Raw genomic sequence first — 20,001 nt, 5'->3', positions numbered from 1 at the left:
CAAAACAATAACGATAATAATTATTAAAGGAAAAATTTCGACAAAAGTGAGGTCAAGATGAAAAGTAAAAGCAAAAAAAAAAAAAACCAGGAAGAAGAATGTGAGGAACACATACCTTAAAAGATCGATTAGACCAGAAAACAGCAATTTCTCTCTTTCAGAAGTAGAAGAAGAACCAGATGATCTTAAACGCTTTCGATCTCTTCTCTCTCCCTCTTTTCGAGAGTAAAATAGTATACGACGAAGTGAAGGTAGAAAAAGAATGGGGGATTTATAGGAACAGGTGACAAGACCATTATAAGTTAGTGTGCCTATTACGTTGATAAGTCAGTTCGGTTATCAGTAGCATACTGACGTAAAAGTGATAAGTACAGTTCTGTATGGGTCCTACAGGAGCTGTCTAGATTAGATTTTATCGCCAAGGAATCCTTTTGAGACAGCTGTCCTGCTTTTTGAAGGGTGAGACATTCATTCAAGTTTTGACTTCACTTCTCACCCCTGTTTTGTCTCCCGACTCGATACTAATCCTCAGACTTTTACACTAACGCATGCCGATTACTAAATCTCTATGAGAAGGAGTGTTTTAAAAACCGGACCGGACAGGCCGGTCCGATCGATAAACCAGTGAATCGGTAAGGAAATAGGGTTGGGTCACCCATGATCCATTAATATGCTTAAAAACCCAGTGAATCGGACGGTCTAATCGGTGAACCATCCGACCCAGCTGGGTTTGAATCCGGTTCATTATGTTTCTTCACCGTCAAAACTTTTAGTTTTAAATTTTCCTGAAACTTTTTTCTCTTGATATCCCATTTTTGCAGACGATTGAAAAATGAATATTCAAATGGATATATCGATATTTATCACAATAACATAAACTATAGACAATATTGATAATGTTTAAACCTTTATGTATGTTAATAATATCTTTGAACAATGCAATTGGTTCATGAATTATGATAAAAACTCAAATCTTATCGAGAGAAAGATGGACAAGTTAATCTTCCAATAAATTAAATAGAACTATTCTTTTTCCTTTTGTTTGTTGTTAATCTTTAATGCACAAATCATTTATTCTTCTCGTGGTTCTTCTTGATGGAGATGGGGTTGGGTGTGAGAAGTACAGTCGTTTAGATCAACGAAGAAAGAATTTTTTATGAAGGACCTAAAAAATAAGGTGTAAGGGTATGAAGAGACGATTTGTATCTGTGTAAAATACGTGGGTCATTTTTGATAGGAACTACCATGATTAGTGATTAGTCACTCCTCAAACGTGACACGTCAATCCCCTAATTACTAGAGTATTAACCGTCTGTTACCTTTCGACGTTACTAGAGTATTGACCCAGTGACCCAGGTTGAACCACTGGTTAAACCAGTTGATCCCGACCCAGTAATTTTTCTGAGTCGATGTCCGGTCTGGTTTCTTAAACATTGATTAGAGGATGTTTTTTAAGCGCTTTTTATTAAAATAACCCTACGGACTTATGCAGAATGACACTCGTAAACCTTTTAGGTTAAATAAAGCCTGGTTCAGAGATAATGACTGTAAAAATATTATTGAGAGGAGCTGGAAAGGAATAGAAAAGGTTTACATGCTTTTAGGGTCACAAAATCCTTGTTCAACACCAAACAAGAACTCAGGAAATGGAACTATGTGAGTTTTGGAAACATAACAACTCAGATAAACAAAATAAAAGACGAAATAGAAAGCGTGTCCTGAAGGAAAAGCAATGAGGATAATGCAGTGATTGAGGAACTTAAATGCAAACTTAATCAATGGCATGACATAGAGGCAGACTTTTGGAGACAGAGAAATAAAGATCAAAACCTTAGAGATGGAGAAAGAAACACAACCTATTTTCATTAAAAGGTTAATTTTAGGAAGAAAATAACTAATATAGATACCCTGTAAAACTCTATGGTTACTTGGCTCAATGATAAGAAAGATATAGCAAATAATCTCAAGGATCACTTCTTTAATATGAGCAGATCTACTTTTCCTAATGTTGCTAATGATTATTTCAATACTGTCCTGCCTTGCATTTCTGATGATGAAAATTTTATGCTTATTGCTACCCCTACTCATGAGGAAATAAGGAATGTTGTCTTCAGTATGCACCCTTTGGACTGCCCATGGACCTGATGGTTTCCCACCTGGATTCTGTCAAAACATGTGGCCAACTGTAGGAGAAGATATAGTGAAAATGGTTCAAGCTTTTTTTCATTCAAAACATCCACTTAAACAACTTAATCACAACTTTACTGCTCTTATACCCAAAAAGAATTGTCATGTTTCTGTTGTGGATTTTAGACCCATTAGCCTTTGCAATATGAGCTATAAGATCATATCCAAATTACTTGTCACCAGATTAAACCTTTGTTAAACAAGTTTATTTTTCCATTCCAGTCTGCTTTTGTTCCTAGTAGAGTAATAACTGATAATATTGTCATGGCTCATGAGATAATTGATACAATGAAAAAAACTAAAAACATGAAGGTCTGGATGGCCATAAAATTAAATATGAGTAAATCTTTTGATATAATAGAGTGGAATTTTGTGATTGATAGCCTAAAGAGTTTAGGATTCTCTAATGATTGGTGTGACTTAGTTGGCCTATGTATTTCTACTGTTTCTACCTCAATTTTATTGAATGGATAATCAGGTGAGGTGTACAAACCTCAAAGAGGTTTAAGACAGGGTGACCCATTATCACCCTATCTTTTTATCATGTGCATGGAATCTTTGTATAGAAATCTTTTTGCTGCTGAGAAAAGTAATGATATACATGGATGTACTGTCACCAAGAATAGCCCTGTTGTAAGTCACTTATTTTTTGTTGATGATTGTTTATTATTTTCTAGAGCTAAACCTTATGAAGCTAGACATATAGCTAATATCATAGATAGTTTCAGTAAATATTCTAGTCAATCTGTGAACTTTGAAAATTCAGGATTAGCTTTTAGTCCTAAGGTTCCTTACAATATAAAGAATGAAATCTCAAATATTTTGAATATAAAAAGATTGGCTTTGCAGGACAAATATCTAGGTGTGGCACTCTTGCTTCAGAAAAACAAAGTTGAGTCCTTTGCTCCTTTATTGGAAAAGTTTGATGAAAGACTTACTCCTTGGCAGTCAAAATACATTGCTCAACAAGGTAAACTCTCACAAAATCTGTTTTAGGGACTGTTGCTAGCCACCACATGGTTGTTTTCCCTATGCCTAGGAAAATCACAGAAAAAATGGATGTTATCCAAAGAAATTTCTGGTGGAATAAAAAACAAGGTGAAAAAGGTGTTTTTAGTAAAAAAAAAATGGAATCATGTTGCTCTCCCAAAAGATTTGGGAGGTTTGAATATAAGGAAATTTGTTGTCCTTAACCAAGCACTCCTAGCTAAATCAGCTTGGAGGATGCTTGAAGACCCTGAAGCCCCATGGGCTGTTGTTCTTTCTCATAAATATTTTCATGGTTTTAATCCTCTGAATTGTCACTTGTCTAGGAATGGTTCTTGGGTGTGGAAAGGCATTTGTGATGGGCTAGAAATCATCAAAAAGTTCTGTTGTTGGCAGCTTGGAGATGGTACTAACATAAGTATATGGAAGGATACTTGGATACCCGCAATAAATGGGCCACCCAAGTCTAATTTCATCTCTGCCAATGTTAGTACTGTTTCTCAATTGATAGACCCTGAAACAAATACTTGGAATATCAATACCTTAGAAGCCTTATTTTATAGAGACATTGTTGCTATTATAAGGGATACTATAATTCCTATTAAAGGAAAAGATACTCTTAGGTGAAAACCAACATAAAATGATAACTTTTTTGTAAAGACTGTCTATAGAGCCATCTTAGATTATACTCAACTTAGGCCAATTAATAGTGATATTATAGATTGGAAATATGTTTGGAAAACTAAACTTCTTTTAAAAGTTCAACACTTCCTGTGGAAGTTCCAACTAGGGATAAAACCTTTAGATTCACATCTCACACTCAAGTTGGTTGTCCTCTCTGTACTGGTCAAATAGAAACTAGCCAACACATTTTCCTGGATTGTAATGTTTTCAATTCTGTTCCATCTAATATTGATGTAAATTGTGTGCAACTGCTACAGGGTAAGAATATGCATGAATGGATGAAAAATTGGTTTGACAAAGACCCAAAAAATAGACCTAAAAATATTAATCAATTTCACAGCATCCATTTTACAATGTGGCACATATGGAAACTGAGATGTAGTATTATTTTTGAGAATGAACAGATTAATATTGTCTCAATTGTTACATGTATTGAGTCTCATATAGCCTGGAAAAGAATCCACTTATCTCAATCTACAGGGAGAAGAGATAATATATCTCTAGTTCAACAAAAAATATGGAGAAAACCTGGCACTAATGACATCAAAGTTAACTTTGATGCTGCTTTCTGCAAGTTTAATAGATTAACATGCATTGGACTAATTAGTCGTGATGTGACAGGTACAAGCAATGGAGCTTGGGGAAACTACACTTCAGCACTGAACCCTGAGCAAGCAGAAGCATAGGCAGCATTTGAAGTAGTGGTGTGGGCAAAGGAGAAAGGATTTGTGAATCTGCATCTAGAAGGTGACAGCCAGAGAGTGGTGAATGCAATCAATGGAAACGGAGGAGCGATCAAATGGACCAATGTTAACATCATTCAGGATATAATATATTTGCTTAATAGTTTTAACACATGGAAATGAACTTTTGTCCATCGTGAAGGAAATAATGTCGTAGATTCAATTGCGAAAAAAGCACTTTCTTTTATTTCAAAACAGGAGTGGCAACATAATATGCCCACTGAGGCTCTTGTTTCAGATGAAACTCTATTGTCAACTTCTATTTAAATGAAATAAAAAATATTCTTTTCGTACTAAAAAAAAAAGGTTTGTTTTCATGATAGCAAAAGCTATCAGACGGACGTCGTTCGACGGGGACCCCGATCCGGCGGTCGGTGCGCTACGGATTGAGTTTTTGCTTGGACGGCTGAGAAAGACACACAGTATTGGCTTTTGCGTCTGTCATATACAGTAAAAGATAATTTTCGCTTTCAAACCCTTTTTTTCTTCTTTTTATGAGGCTCCTTTCGGTCTCTCCTCCACGAATCATAAACCTATTTTTGTTTTGATTTAGTAATTCCATAGCCTTTTGGATCACCTTTGTTTTAATTTTTTGTTCTTCTTGGTTGATTTAAAATTCTTAGTGTTTTATTTTAGTCAGGTATGTTTCAATCGATTCTAATGAACATAGTAGGGAAAATCAAAGGTAAAGTCATCGTCTCTCATGTTATTGTTATTATTCCAGTTCAGTTTATGTATACTGATTAGGTTTATTCAAATTAATCGTGCTGAATTTTCGATTTTAATGCATCGATTATTGCCTAAATTTATCGTTATTGTATATTGGTTTTATTTTATGGCTTTGCTATTTTTGATCAATTTCCTTGAAGGTGTTAGACCAGCAGTGCATCATACAATCAAACCCTATGTTTCTATTGGTATGAATTCATATTTAGGCTCTTCGGCTGAATTATCCTTTCCTGAATACTGGATCCAAATACCAACTTTCTTTTCAATGTCAATGTGTTTATGGGTGAAAACTGTTTCTACTGGTTTTGGTAAATTTGTGTGTGTGAATGAGAAACGAGTCTAAACCCTAAACAAATGCACTGCACGAGAGTACTTTTGATTCGAGAGATCAATCTATACAATTCTGGCCTAAACCAAGAAATGACCGATCAGGCAGGGATAGAGCGGGCCCGCCAATGTGCGTGTTAGCGCCTCCTCCATCTTTCATGGTGCGATCTAAGCCGTCCAATCAGGCTAGTGAAGTTGGACGGTCACGATCGTTGTGGGACTGTCTTAAGCAGTCTTGCTCGTTCGAGCTTCTTCCAAAGCAGCGTGGTCACCCTACTTTAGGGCTGGAATTTTGGCACGCTGAGAAGTAAAGTGTAATGTTCGACCAGCTAGGGCATAAATAGGCCTGCTGGTGGTTATCAGGGCGATATCCTGCTCCTGCTAGGGTTCGTCTAGGCTGGTTAAATTATGCGTTCAACTTGCGTGGCCGTGATCGTTTCTGAGACTGATGCGGACAGTCCAGATTTCCTTTAAGGAAGTTAAGCATGCTCGATCGGGCTAACTAAAGCTCGTTGATGTGAGACCCTCTTTGTCAGAGAGCGATGCAGCATGTGTGAGTATTTCATGCATGTCTCAATATTGGCACGGAGATTCATGCTACTCTGCTGAGAGTGAACACTCAGTCGTCATGTTATGTCAATAAAGAGAGTTTGGCTGAGAACATAGCACGGAAAATACTAGGCAAATCATGCATTAATTAATAATGCTAAAAATTCACAGAATATTTGGGATTGTTGTTGCATGCACCATTCTGGGTGAATTTTTTGTATTTATTGAATTGCTTCGAATAAATAAAGTGAAGAGGTGCTCATCACTTATCAAACGGCTTTACCCATTGCAGGATGTCATCACATTAAATTTGGTTTTACAATTTTAGCCCTGAACTAAAATCCACCATCAACACAATAGTTTCAAAAAAAGCATTGGATATAACCTCACATGGGTGGTACTCTGCACAGTCCAGAGGGAAAGGAACGACTGAAAGCCGGATCTTTATGTACATTAATCTACATTTAATTATTAGTCATCTTCACTTTAGAATTTTAATATTTTTCTTGCCAATGCTTTACATTTTTGTTGTGCTACTTATAAAACTTGAAACTGGACTTAGATTCAATATGCACATGTACCTGCCAGTAAAAAAGAACTTAACAGTAAGGGATTTGGCGTAGCAAATTGAGCAGTAAGGATTTGAAAATCAGCCTTACCTAAACTCTAGGACAATTCTAATACAACTCAAATATTTTTTCAGAAGTTTTAAGTTTTAGGAAATAAAATTCTATTATAACTCAGGAATTAGTTTTAGTTTTAGTTCCAGTTTCATATTAATTTACTAATCAGGTAAATGTATTGTTTTTATTTTTGTTTGTTAAACCTATATCATATGAATTTCTGATACATCGGTATTTTGTATTCTTACATTCTTGGTCTTTTATTGCAGGCAAATAACAACCTACTTTTTGACGGTCTTTCAGAAATTGTTAATCGGATTGGGTGTATGTACATATAATCCATTACATACATGCTCATTTGTGTATACGTTAGCATTTTAAAATACTGACTTACAGAACTATACATAAAGGAGTATATAAGGCCCGTACCTTAAGATTTTAACTAGGTATAAAACTGCATCTCTCTTCACAATAACCATTGATGGCGGGTTTGGTGTCTTAATAGGAGTAGATGATTTTGTGCCATAAAGAAGCCTACCATTGAAGCATGTGCTACTTAAAGTGATACATCCTCTTTTTTCAACTAATCCTAACCGATGGATAATAATAAGCATGATGGGTGTAGGCCTTTCACAAATGGTTTCAGAAATAGTCTTTATCCGATCGGGTTAGTGTATGTACATCTACTCTACACTGCTTTTGGAAATGTTAATTTTAGATGTATAAATACTAACCCGGTATGACTTAAAACAGAAAAAGAGGGAGTCTAATAACCACACCCAATATTTCGTTTCGGAAATCTGTATGGACTAACTCCAATATAATTCCAAGAGAATCAACTAGACAGTCAGACTCAATCAAGGAAAATACATCCAAGAGTTATATCTCAATTTCTCAAATCAATATGTAATCGAACAGATAGAAACTTGGATGGTATCAAAAACCAATATCCAAGCGTCAATCAATTTCAATCAACAACCAAGGATTGGATTTACCAATTGATTGAACTACGCACAACATGTGATATTTCAATTATATAGAAAATATAATGCATAAATGAAATAACACAGACACCAGAAGTTTTTTGAACGAGGAAACCGCAAATGTAGAACAACCCCGGGACCTAGTCCAGATTTGAACACCACACCGTATTAAACCGCTACAGACTCTAGCTACTACAAGTTAATTTCAGACTGGAATGTAGTTGATCCCTAACCAATCTCACACGATTCAGGTACAGTCGCGTTCTTACGTCTCTGAATCCCAGCAGGACTCTACGCACTTGATTCCCTTAGCTGATCTCACCCACAACTAAGGGTTACTACGACCCAAAGTCGAGGACTTGATAAACAAATCTATCTCACAAGTCTATTGAATAGATAAATCTGTCTCCCACAGAAATACCTACGAGTTTTCTATTCCATCTTTTGATAAATCAAGGTGAACATGAACCAATTGATACACCGGACTTATATTCCCGAAGAACAGCCTAGTAATATCAATCACTTCACGATAACTTAACCATATGGTAGCGGAACAAGATATTGTGGAATCACAAAGAATGAGACGAAAAGCTTTGTGATTACTTTTTATCTTACCTATCGGAGATTAAATATCGAGCAAATCTTAGAGAAGATAGTACTCAATACGATAGAACAAAGTAAGATCAGAACACATAACTACAGAGAAAATAGTTGGGTCTGGCTTCAGAATCCCAATGAAGTCTTTAAGTCGTTAACCTATAATGGTTTTAGGAAAAACCTAGGTTAAAGGAGAATCGACTCTAGTCGCAACTAGTATCAAACATGAGGTATGGGGACTAGGTTTCCCAGTTGTTAGAGTTCTCCCTTATATAGTCTTCAAATCAGGGTTTGCAATCAATGCTACCTTGGTAACAAAACATTCAATATTCACCGTTAGATGAAAACCTGATTAGATTCAAGCTAATATCTTTCAACTGTTAGATTGTCTTAGCATATTACACACAAATGAAATGTTCCTTTATTTAGATATGGATAACCGTACCTAAACGTGTACGCATGGTTGGCTCAAAAATAGTCAACTGAAGTTTGCCATATGAACACTTTCATATCAACCTTGTTCATCTTAATCACAACTAGTTCAAATGACTCAAATGAAACTAGTTATAGAGTTGTTCAATTATTTATATTCTCATAGAAGTATACAAGACACAATTGAAGTAAAATCGGTTATGATTCACTCGAATCAAATCATGAACATAATAGCCACGATTTGCAAAGATTGCATTCCTTATTAAATAAATGTATTTGTTCATGAGTATGTAAACATACATAACGATTTTAGAACTTAACCCACTCAGGTATGCAAACTGCTACACATACCTAAGATCCCGAACTTGGTCTTGTTCGCCATTATGCAAACACTCACGCATACTGTCGTTCACGAACTATAGTATACAGGTATGCATACTATAGTTCCCGGACTTCAACTGTTGAATCAGTACGCATACGGATATGCATACTAGATTCCCGAACTTGAATACACTTGCAACAGTTAACATACAAGTACGCATACTGGGCTATATCCAATCAAAGGTTAATTGTTCTAAACTCCCATTTCAATTATTAAAATATTCTTAGAAGACGAGAATAGTTTTCTCACACAAACTATTAGCTTCAAAGAAATTTTTAAGTGATTAAATGATCAATAAACATTCCGAGTCTACATCGAATGACTGTCTCACACAAATCATGTAAGATGTTACCATGCGATTTTCATATGATCATCTTTTGACTTTCGTCAAGAATAAAAGATGAACTTGGTTAAAGCGAAAGCTTACCAACACACATTTAGAGAAATATGTAATGGAGTTAAACTCAGCTCGAAATATCAAATGTGTATAATGTAAAGTTTATATAGCTAGACGACCGTACAGAGGAGACTCCTCGAACCGAGCAAAATGTTAAACCTCACACAGATGCACCGCTGCAAAGGGGGTGCTTTAGATTCGAGAGATCAATCTGTAGTACTCCGAACTAAATCAAGACAATGACCGTTCCAGAGTAAATTCGGTCACAAGAGAGGATGGGTTGATCTGTAGGAGGGAAGATGGGAAATGTGTGGAATCAATGGTAATCAAAGATTGTGGGTGTGTGAATTCTGAATATGATAAGCTCTGAGTGATTAAAATTGCTCAATTGAGAGTGGTTGCTCAATTGATGAGTTGATGATCTCGTGTTGTCAGTTTGACGTAAGATTGATGATGTCGATGATTCAATCATGATTCAGAGACTTATTTATGTTGCTAGAATTTTAGACACCATGATCCCATGAAGTGTGACAGTTGATGGAATCAAGGAGTGGGAAAGTGGAGATCGTGTTTGAAACCAGTTGCTCAACATGTGGAGACTTGGTCGATTTTCCACCCACTACCTCGTGAATTCCTTCAACTGACTACACGACTTGCTCACATTCCATCGTGTGTTTGAACACACGTGCCGTAGACCGACAGACCAAACCCCTAAGTGATATCCCCCCAAGTGACACGATTGACGTCTCATGGTTTGTTATTCAATTGACAACTTCGTGGTTTGATGGGACGATGAGTCCATGTAGTTGCTGAGTGTCGAACATGATGTTCTGAAACTCATGAATTGAACATGTCATGAGACAGAGGTATAATTCTTACGATGAAGTGAGAAAGTATTGCTCATTCGATGGATCGTTGAATATTGATTATTGAACCAATATTCCTTGGTTTGAGCAAGTGTTGCTCATGTGATGAATTGTTGAATATTTGATCGTCTGAGCATGTGTTGCTCCTCTGATGGATTATTGGCAGCGTACCAAAAATATTAATAAAAATACTGGTCGTTGAACCGATCATAATTAATAAAATTAATGACCATGAGGCATTCGTAAAATTATTAAGGTTGGAATCTGGAATGACGATCCTTGGATTCAAAAACCCTAATTTGATCAATTGATGATCAATTCATGGTTCGTCAGAAGTTTAACCATGGGACGAAGGAGGGAGCGACTACACGGGACCGTGGATCAACCATGTAGTGTCCATATGCTCACGTGAGCAAATACGAAGAACTCCTGAAGAGTTGACGATTTTTTGGTGGAAGAATGATTAAATGCTGGCTTAATCATTTATTCAAAAATGCTCGTCTGAGCCTTAGGTTAGAAAACCTAATTAATTATGACGAGGCGAGGGACCGACCATGGAGTCATGAAACCGGCCTGGGTTGTCACGTGACATCCTGTCGATCACTTCATGAAAATCCAAAGTGTTTGGAAGAGTTTTGGACCAAATACGAGCGATTGTGCAAATTAGGTCAAAACTGTGAAAATTGATGGGACCGGCCTCCGTGAGCCAAAGAGCCAATCTTGGTCGGTCAAGATAGCATGGTCGTGTCCCCAAGGCGTCCGCCTCTCAGTCCTGAGAATTTTGATATTTTATGGCGTGCAAATGAGCATCCATTCGAGAAAATATGCCAAAATTAGGGTTTCGACGAAACTGAGGAAAACACCATGAGATGATGAAAAATAATTATAAAATAAGGAATGAGGAGGCGTGGGACCGTCGTGGTCAAGGCATGGTCGGCCGGTCGTGACCACGGACCCGTGGTGCCATTTCCTTAATTTTATAATATTTTGATGATTTTATGAAAAATTCATGAATTTTGAGAAATTTGATGAATTTAAGGAGTTTCCATGAATTGAAGGAGTTTTCATGAGTTCATGGAAGCAAAATATTAAAATAATAAAAACACGGGCGTGTGGGACCATGGAGGCATGGCCGGCCGGCTACTGGCTCGGTCCCACGAGTTTTTTATAATTTTTTAATATTTTTTAGGTATTTTTGATGATTTGAGGGAATTTTTCCTAATTTGAGAGAAATACCATAAAATCAAGGAATTTGATGAATTCAAGGAAAAATAGGATAAATGATAATAAAATAATAAAGTAAAGGGCGTGTGGGACCGGCTAGGGCATGGCCTGCCGGCTAGTGGCCCGGTCCCACAAGCTTTTCATAATTTTATTTTATTTTTTTAGTATATGATGATTTGTGCAAAAATACCATGAAATCAAGGAGTTTTTTCATGAAATTAGAGAAATAATAATAATAATAATAAAATAATAAGGAACCGAGGGGTGTAGGGTCGTCTGGGACCAAGGCACGGCCGGTTGGCCAATGGTTACGCCCCACACTCCTTTCCTTAATTTTATATTATTTGTTATGGATTTATAGAAGTACCATGAAACCGAGGAGCTTCCTCGAGACGAAGGAGATTTGATCAGATGAGAGAATTTTCATCAAATCATCGAAAATAATAAAAATGTATTAAAAATATAAAACTGGCGTGGAACTGACCGCGACACGGTCGGTAGGTCGTGTGTCCGTGTTCCCAGCACCTTGGTCAATATTTTTAATTATTTATTATTTTCTTCCCTATTTTGCATAGGTTCATCGTTTCGTTGTATTTTGAAATACTCGTTCGTGCGGTGACTGTTAGTGTACCGTCGTTGAATACACTTTCACCGTTTGAATCGGGGCTTACTTAGAGGTAGCTCAGATGCCCGGTTGTTGATTATTTATTACTAATTGTGGAATTCAGTGTAGAATAATTCACAAAACTGAGTAATAAGATGTTTATTATCAATTCATAGGATCAGCAGAGGATTCGACTACGAATTCAGAATAATAAAGTGAGCATTACCATTCCATGGGATCGTAGATTCAACCATAGAATCGGAGTAATTAAGATTTATCTATTACCATTTATGAGACCAGTTGTAGATTCGATCATGAAATCGGAGTAATGAGATAATATAGTTATTGTTATTCTATGAGATCAAGCCGTGGATTCGATCATAGAATCAGAACAATTGTTTATTGCCATTCCGTGGGACCAGTCGCGGATTCGACCATGGAATAGGAGCAATTGTTATTGCCATTCCATGGGACCAGTCGTGGATTCGATCATGGAATAAGAGCAATTGTAATTAGGAATAATCAACTTTGTGGCTCTATACTAGCAGAGCAAGCTGTCTAGGAGCATTAATTATCCCGATATGAGCTTGTCGGTAAGTCATATCCTTTATATAGTCAGGGTAAACTCGTTGTTTGTTCCCGAAGACGTTATCGCTCTATACTAGCACAACAAGTTGTCTAGGAGCCGTCCATCTCGTGATACTATATAGAATTAATCACTGAAAGTATTCAGTATTCATGAGATATGTCGTCGTCCAGTCGTGAGACTACATATCTACATGTACTCTGAGAGAAAGTACTCTCCGTTGAGAATTCGATGAGAGACCCGTGTCTCGATACTCATGTCTGATTGCTGGATTAGAGCTTCGTATAATTATGAGTTTACGATTTTAGCCCTTGTCGAAAATCCACCATCTACATTAAGTCCCCTGCTTACTGAGGAAAGCTGTGTTCCTCAGTCAGCATTAAATGGTGATTTTCCGACCATAAATAATAATACCAGTAATTGAACTTAGTCGTAAGTTGAGACGTTGCCGGATTTAGAGGGCATTAGCAAACCACGACTTGATGAAGCCTTCAATATCATGATTGGAGCGTCATTTGATGAGCATAAATTGGTGTTGATCCGCTGGTTTGGATAACGAGTCCATGGTCGGTTAGGATTCGCGGGACGGGACCATGAAAACAAATCCTTGTTTTATGAATAGACGCTCGTTCGTTCATTAGTTTAAGGAACAAACAAAATGGACCTGAGTCTAATGATATAAAATTCGTCTATGAGCTTTCACGAAAACCAGAATTTTATATTTTAAATATGTGAGATTTCACAAAGTGGAATAAACTCTCGTTTCAAAGGTGGATGCTCGTACGAGAGAAAAGTTTTTTTTTTTTTTTGATAGACGTACGTCTGTTAATAATAAAATTTGTTTATGAGCCTTCATGAAATATTTTAGATTCGAGCTTTCGGAAATCTTTGAAAATATACTCTCGCTTCAAAGACAGATGCTCGTGCGAGGGAGCAAAAATATATAGATATACTTTTCAAATTTACGTGAGTTTCACGTTAAAATATATTTTGTAAAATCAATGTTTTGATTTTGAACAATTGTTGAAAGTAGACAATCATACATGGTGAAAGAATGTCTATATGTGAGTTTTCACAATCGTAGAATGGATGTCTGTCCAGATTTTGAGAAACCAGTAAATGTTCACATTGTAAAATTTACGTGGGTTGTTCACGGTTTTGTGAAAATCATGTCAGAATTTTGCTCGTCTTAGCAGGTTTGGAGGAACGAGAAAGATTTGAAGTATTAACTCATGTACTGTTAGTGGAATCGTAAACAGGTAAGAGTTGAAAGTTACCATTTTTGCAGACGCTGATGTGAGCATCTTTATTCCATGATTCGTTGTTTTGCTGAGTCATGCGCTTTGAATAAATGATGCACTGAATGTTATGCATCTGTCACAACCACTTTACAAGAATGACTGACTCCCATGATGACACTTTCAAAGACGATGTTTCCAGGGATAACATCTCTGCGGGTGTAACTTCAAGAAATGGTACTTCTGGGACCTCTGAGTGATGGTGAGAGATCCTTCATACTGAGTTGTACTCCTGGTCATTTCATCAACTATACCACAAGATGATCATGTAGTGAAGTTTCAGATCAATGTAGACTCCTCGGAAATGGAAGAAAGTCTTCGGGCGGAGCACCCAGAAGTAAGAACTACAGGATGTTAGCAAATGACGTGCAGTCCCCAGCCGTTTCTTTGGTGAGTTTTTAGCGCTCCTTGTGTCATGACTTTTTCCTGCTCGTGCAATTAGGATCACGAGACCAAAGTTTTTTTATTTATTTTTAGATCTTTTCTCTATCGATTGACGGTCTTCAACTTGTTCCCAGGCGAACAATTCAGGAATCTAGTACTGATGAAGAAGTCGATGTAAATATCTCTTTCGTGCAGGTGATCGCTACATCTCCTTGAATGAAATAATAATAATTTTTGTTGATGAATCCAGGAAGAAATCATCGTAGATAAGAATCATGTTGATGAAGCGCACTCTTCTTTGGGAGATGGGAATATGGAGAATTCCCGAAATCCCGAACCGAATGGAGATAGCGTTGTTGTCAATGGAGATTCTGGCATCGTCGAGCCTTCAAATGATTTAGAGACTCCCTTAGTAAGTATATCTCCTGTAATTTCTTCAAAGAAGTATGATATCGCTTATTCGTGAATGAATGAATGAAAATCCATGTGAATTTATGGATAACTTTGCCGAAATACGTCACCGGAAAAATTCAGACTTCAGATTTTACTAGAAACGCTGTAGAATCTTTGTCCGAAGTTGGATTTTCGCGGTTTGCATATGTATCTTCAAGCCCAGGAAATTTCAAAGCTTTTGAAAAGAAGATCTTTGATGTTTGAGCATGTTTAGGGCCTGAAAAAGGCGAAATAGTGAACTTCCAGGAGACCTTCAGAACTTTTTCAGATGGCATGTTGCTCCATGTTTTAGCCACATCTCTTTGCTCGTTCATCGGATTGTCATGAAATTTGGAGAATTTGTAGAGGACATCCATACGAAGAGAATGGTATATAACCCATCTTAAGATTCATCGTATATTGCTCCCAGTGCGTCTTTTAGTACAGGGCAGAGTACAGTTTCTTCAGACGAGGTTACCGTAAAACGTATTTTCATGACTTTCATGCTATTTGCTCGTGCCTTGAGTGTATAATGATTAATCTTGATAATGTTGGATTGCTTGTATGATGTATTTTATGATCTCATTTGGTTTCAAGCTTAAATGACTCTAATCCTCATGTAATCTTCGTATTAGGTGCCAAATACCGAAGTTGAGGATATTGAAACCAATGAGGATAACTCAAACTGCCCTGGAGTTATTGATGAAGAGACAACCATCTCTGCACTTCAAGTCCATGAGAAGGTTGTCATTGAAGTCTTGGAAACTCAGATTATTGCTGCTTCAGTGATAGAAGAAACTGAAACACCAGTAGAGAATACTGAAGAAACTGTTGCCCTGGAGGCTGCTCCAGTAATTGAGAACCGTATAGTGGTGCATGAATATCCAAGTGCAGGAGTTGCTTTTGATCCTCCGTTCGATGCTTCACTCCCGTATCATGAACTAGTTGGCGGATTCAGCGTTCCCATTGGATATGCAGGCTTGTACGAGAAACCGTGGAAGATGTATGGGCACATCGTCGTTACCAAGGATCCGGAGCATAGTTATTTCTTGACGAGGCAAGTAGAACCCATATTGCGTGTTATAAATGATATCCGCATCACAACTGAAAATACTGTCACCCGGGATGTACTCTTTGATTGGGAGTACAACTTGAAGAAAGCTGAAGAGCTTGGCTTCAATCTGAAGTGGCTTCGTCAAAATATTGATGCTATAAGGAAAGCGGTGGAAGGTGACACTTCTTTCACCAGCAGTGATGCCGTGTTGAAGAAGATGGATGAAGAAAAGCAGAAATCTTATTTTGCTGACTTTCTTTAGTTTTCTTTCCATGATATCTTGAACCTTGGACTTCTGAGAGATGTGAGGTTTTATTCTGGTCTTGATTTCTTGATCGGTTTTGGATTGTGAAATCGATCGTCTTGACAAGTGGACCGTCAGTCCCCAGTATTTTGTTAAGTCTCTGCCTTTCGTTTTCCTTTCTTCTGGTGAGACCTAGATAGAGGACCCAGGTAGAAAAATTGATGTAAAGACCTAGGTGGTCGAAGTTGGAGGCACCTTGACAAAGGATTTAGCGGAAGGACCTGGTGGACACCGATCGACCGTGGAAGTTATGAATCCCGTCTAAAAATTGTTGTTTGCATGTTGTACGCTCAGGAAGCTGTAGGAACCTCATACGACGTCGGAATCTGACGATTGACCCCAACTTTCGAAGCTAAGAGACGGAGGAATCATATGCAACCAGAATGCTTAAGTTTGGAGATGTCTAGGGCAATCAATAAAGTAAGCACTTTCATAACTTGTAATCCCGTGCAAATTTTCAGATTTCATAGACCTGACAGTAAATGCCATATCTTTTAGCTCGTATGTCCGATTGATGCGCCCTTTTGGTATGTTGTAGAAGAGACATATACGAACATCTTTTGTTGAGGAAGAATTGTGCCATTCCTCACCCATTAATACGTTTTTGCAAACTCATGGCCTGGAGTGTGTTGTATCTCATTTATAGAGGTGATGAGAACATCTTGTAGAAGACTTTGGATTATGCCCACCAGTCGTGCCAGCTTTGGAAAGACTTTCATGTGAGCATGTTATCAGGTCCGCACATCTTGATATGAATCATTGGTCTTAGAGAAGTCCGCTTCATGTGTAACACTTCAGAGAATGATTAGTTGATGAAGCCCTGAGGATGTTACTCCTGAGACCGTTGTTGGTGCTGAAACCATGAATGATTACGCTCCAGAGATCCTTGTCGATGCTGAGATCATGTATGGTGTTCCTCTAGAGATTATTGTTGATGCTGATACCATGGTTGAAGTTGCTCCAAAGACCGAAAAGGCTAGAACCATGATTATAGATATAAACTTTGCTCCTTCATCCAGTGAGCCTTTTACATTCATGAACTAGTTGATGAGTTGAGCGTCCGTAAGATGAAGGTGTACTGAGAGTTCAACCTGAATGCTCCTGAAAGCATAACTTTACCACGATCTGGCTTTGTCAGTGAGTCAACATTGTTGCAGTAGATAGCATCAGCAGTTTTCATACTGGATGTGATTGGTGAAGAGAGAAAGTTCCTCAATCATGCATGGGCTTGTGATGTAGAGAAAACCCGTTGATGAAGTTTCACGGAATCACCTCAGGTTGCCTAGTATATATTGAAGGAGTTAGTGCCATCCATGTATGAATGATGTTGCATATGCTTCGGAAGTCTTATCATGGGATAATGAAGACTTATTGTTTAGTTACACTTTGATCGTGCTGGTGTTGAATCAATGTGTCATCATCGAGATATTTGTGCTGAAGTTGTACTCTTTGATTAGGAGTACAATTTGATAGCTTTTTTAGATGCTTGAGTGTTGAAGCGTATATTCCTTAAGCATCGAATATATTAGGGGTTTGATCGTCTCGGACCTGGAGTATCTTCTGTTGATTCAGCATCCATATCGTTGCAGTAGTGGGATTCGACACTTGTGCAGACATTAGAGCTTTCTGATTTTGTGGAACACATGGACTAGCAGGAGAAATGCCCAAAATGTTCTTTGCCATGTTTGGACATCATCTCGGTAATGAATGTTTCAGTGCTTGATTTGGAGGAGCATCAGATTCAACCACTTGGTAAAATACTAATGTGGTGAAGCTACCATTCATAACGTCTTGCAGAGTTGCTAGCAGAATTGAGTCCCCATGCTAGGATAACATGTGAGGAAATAAATGACATGGATATGGGATGAGACTTGCCTGAGTGCGGAACCTCTTAATGGATGTATATGCATCTTTTGCAGGTTCTTTCTTCAACCTCGTCAAAGTTTGAAATTCCTCCAAGTACTCTGATGATGGAATGTCCGTCAAATCTTCTGGATCAGAACTTTCTTCGTTGGAGGGACGTGTAACCAAAGGCGCTCTGTAAGTACCCATATTTTCAGCGTGGATCCACGCTCGTCTGAAGGACATGTCATATCCTGGATCTTCCTGATTATGTGAAACTTGGTTTCTGTCCAGTGTTGAACTTATGTTCACTTTGAGAGTGATGTAGCCATAAGTATTCTGAGCGCTCCTTCAAGGTATCTGATTGAGATGGGAGCATGAGTAGCTTCTTATCGACTGATGCCTGCGGCTATGAGGTTTTTAGTGGAATGATGTTGATGGCGGTGCCGGCATCGATCAACGTTCTTACAAATTTGTTTCTTCGACTGTGGTAAGCAGTCCCCAGTCGTACATCTCTTGGTTTGTGGCTGGAGGCTCAATAAGTATTTCCGGAATGGAATTCTTGACACGATGTGGTTCAGTGCTTTGAACATGTCTCTATTTTGTGTCTTCGACAGATAGAGAAATTCACGTTCGACCAAGGATTGAACAGCCTCTTTGATAGGTTGTTCAGAGAGTGTAAAGGTTATGATTGGGAGAGGATTCTTGTGTACTCCTCCAGTGCCCAGTTGAATCTATTGTGGATCAACCTTCTCTTTGGTGACGTGCTTCAAAATATTGCAGTTACTTGTCGAATGATTGATAAATCTATGAAGGTGACAGTACCTTGGATTCTTCATGTTGGCTCTCTATGATGAGCAACAGTTTGATTGCACCGTCTTGAACCCAGACTTCCAGTAACTCGATCACTCCTTCATGAGAAGTTTAGTCTGTCCGATCATTTTCCCGTTCGTTGATGCCAGGTTGAAGTTTGTGCAAGATTGGTTATCCTCCCGTGATGCTTTTGTAGGAAGATGTGTTGGATGTCGCATGTTTGAGCAGAACATTTCCTTTTTCTTCCTTGAGCAACAACGTTCATGGAAGGTTGGACATCGTACTGTTTGTTGATCAGACGTCGGCTGCTCCGAGGTTCCTCGACCTTGTAGACTTTGCTCAGTAAAGCAGGTGTAGTAGTCACTGATCGTTTTGGCTGCTTCATGAAGTTCTGAAAAAGTGTGGAACCGGAGGTTTTCCAGCAAGTCTCTGTAGATCGGGATCATTTTGTTGACGCACAAGTCTACAAGTTATTTTTATGTGACGTTTGGGTTGTGGCATTCCAAGGCTTGAATCCTGAACCTTTTCACATAATCATCAGGATGTTCGTTGCTCCTTCGAAACATCCTTCCTAGATCAGAGAGAGTGACTTGCTCTGACACGAAGAAGTATTTTCTGTAGAAAGCATTAATCATCTCTCCCCAATCGGTGATACTTCACGATGCGATGTTGTTGTACCAGGTGTATGCTCTGCCTTTCAAGGATTTTGAAAATTTCTCCAGACGGACGACATGGTTGTGCTCGTGTTCGCCCAATAATTCCAGAAACCGAGAAATATGTTTTTGAGTATTTCATGTTCCATCATAAAGAATGAATGTTGGAGCGGTATAACCTTTTGAAAGAGGAATCCTCTATATGGCAGTATGGAGGTTGGTGACGATGGACGGATGATGTCTTGTATTTTCATCGATCCTCAAAAAAGCACTCCATATCTTCACGAGTGATGAAACTTGCAGGTTCCGTTGCTGGAGAGT

General features: G+C 38.1%; 1 protein-coding gene across 3 annotated transcripts in view; it reads right to left on the bottom strand.

Annotated features, from left to right (window-relative positions):
- Window positions 1-251, bottom strand: part of LOC113348957 (topless-related protein 1-like) — an 8,325-nt gene extending 8,074 nt beyond the window's left edge. For all 3 annotated transcript variants that reach the window (XM_026592872.1, XM_026592873.1, XM_026592874.1), the window contains exon 1: window positions 116-251. The gene's annotated coding sequence lies outside the window, so the exon portion shown is untranslated. The remainder of the gene's footprint in view (window positions 1-115) is intronic.
- Between the last annotated feature and the right edge of the window lie 19,750 nt (window positions 252-20,001).

The sequence above is a fragment of the Papaver somniferum genome, chromosome 2 (genome assembly GCF_003573695.1).
Source record: "Papaver somniferum cultivar HN1 chromosome 2, ASM357369v1, whole genome shotgun sequence".
NCBI classification, from domain to species: domain Eukaryota; kingdom Viridiplantae; phylum Streptophyta; class Magnoliopsida; order Ranunculales; family Papaveraceae; genus Papaver; species Papaver somniferum.
This window is presented reverse-complemented; position numbering and strand designations above follow the sequence as displayed.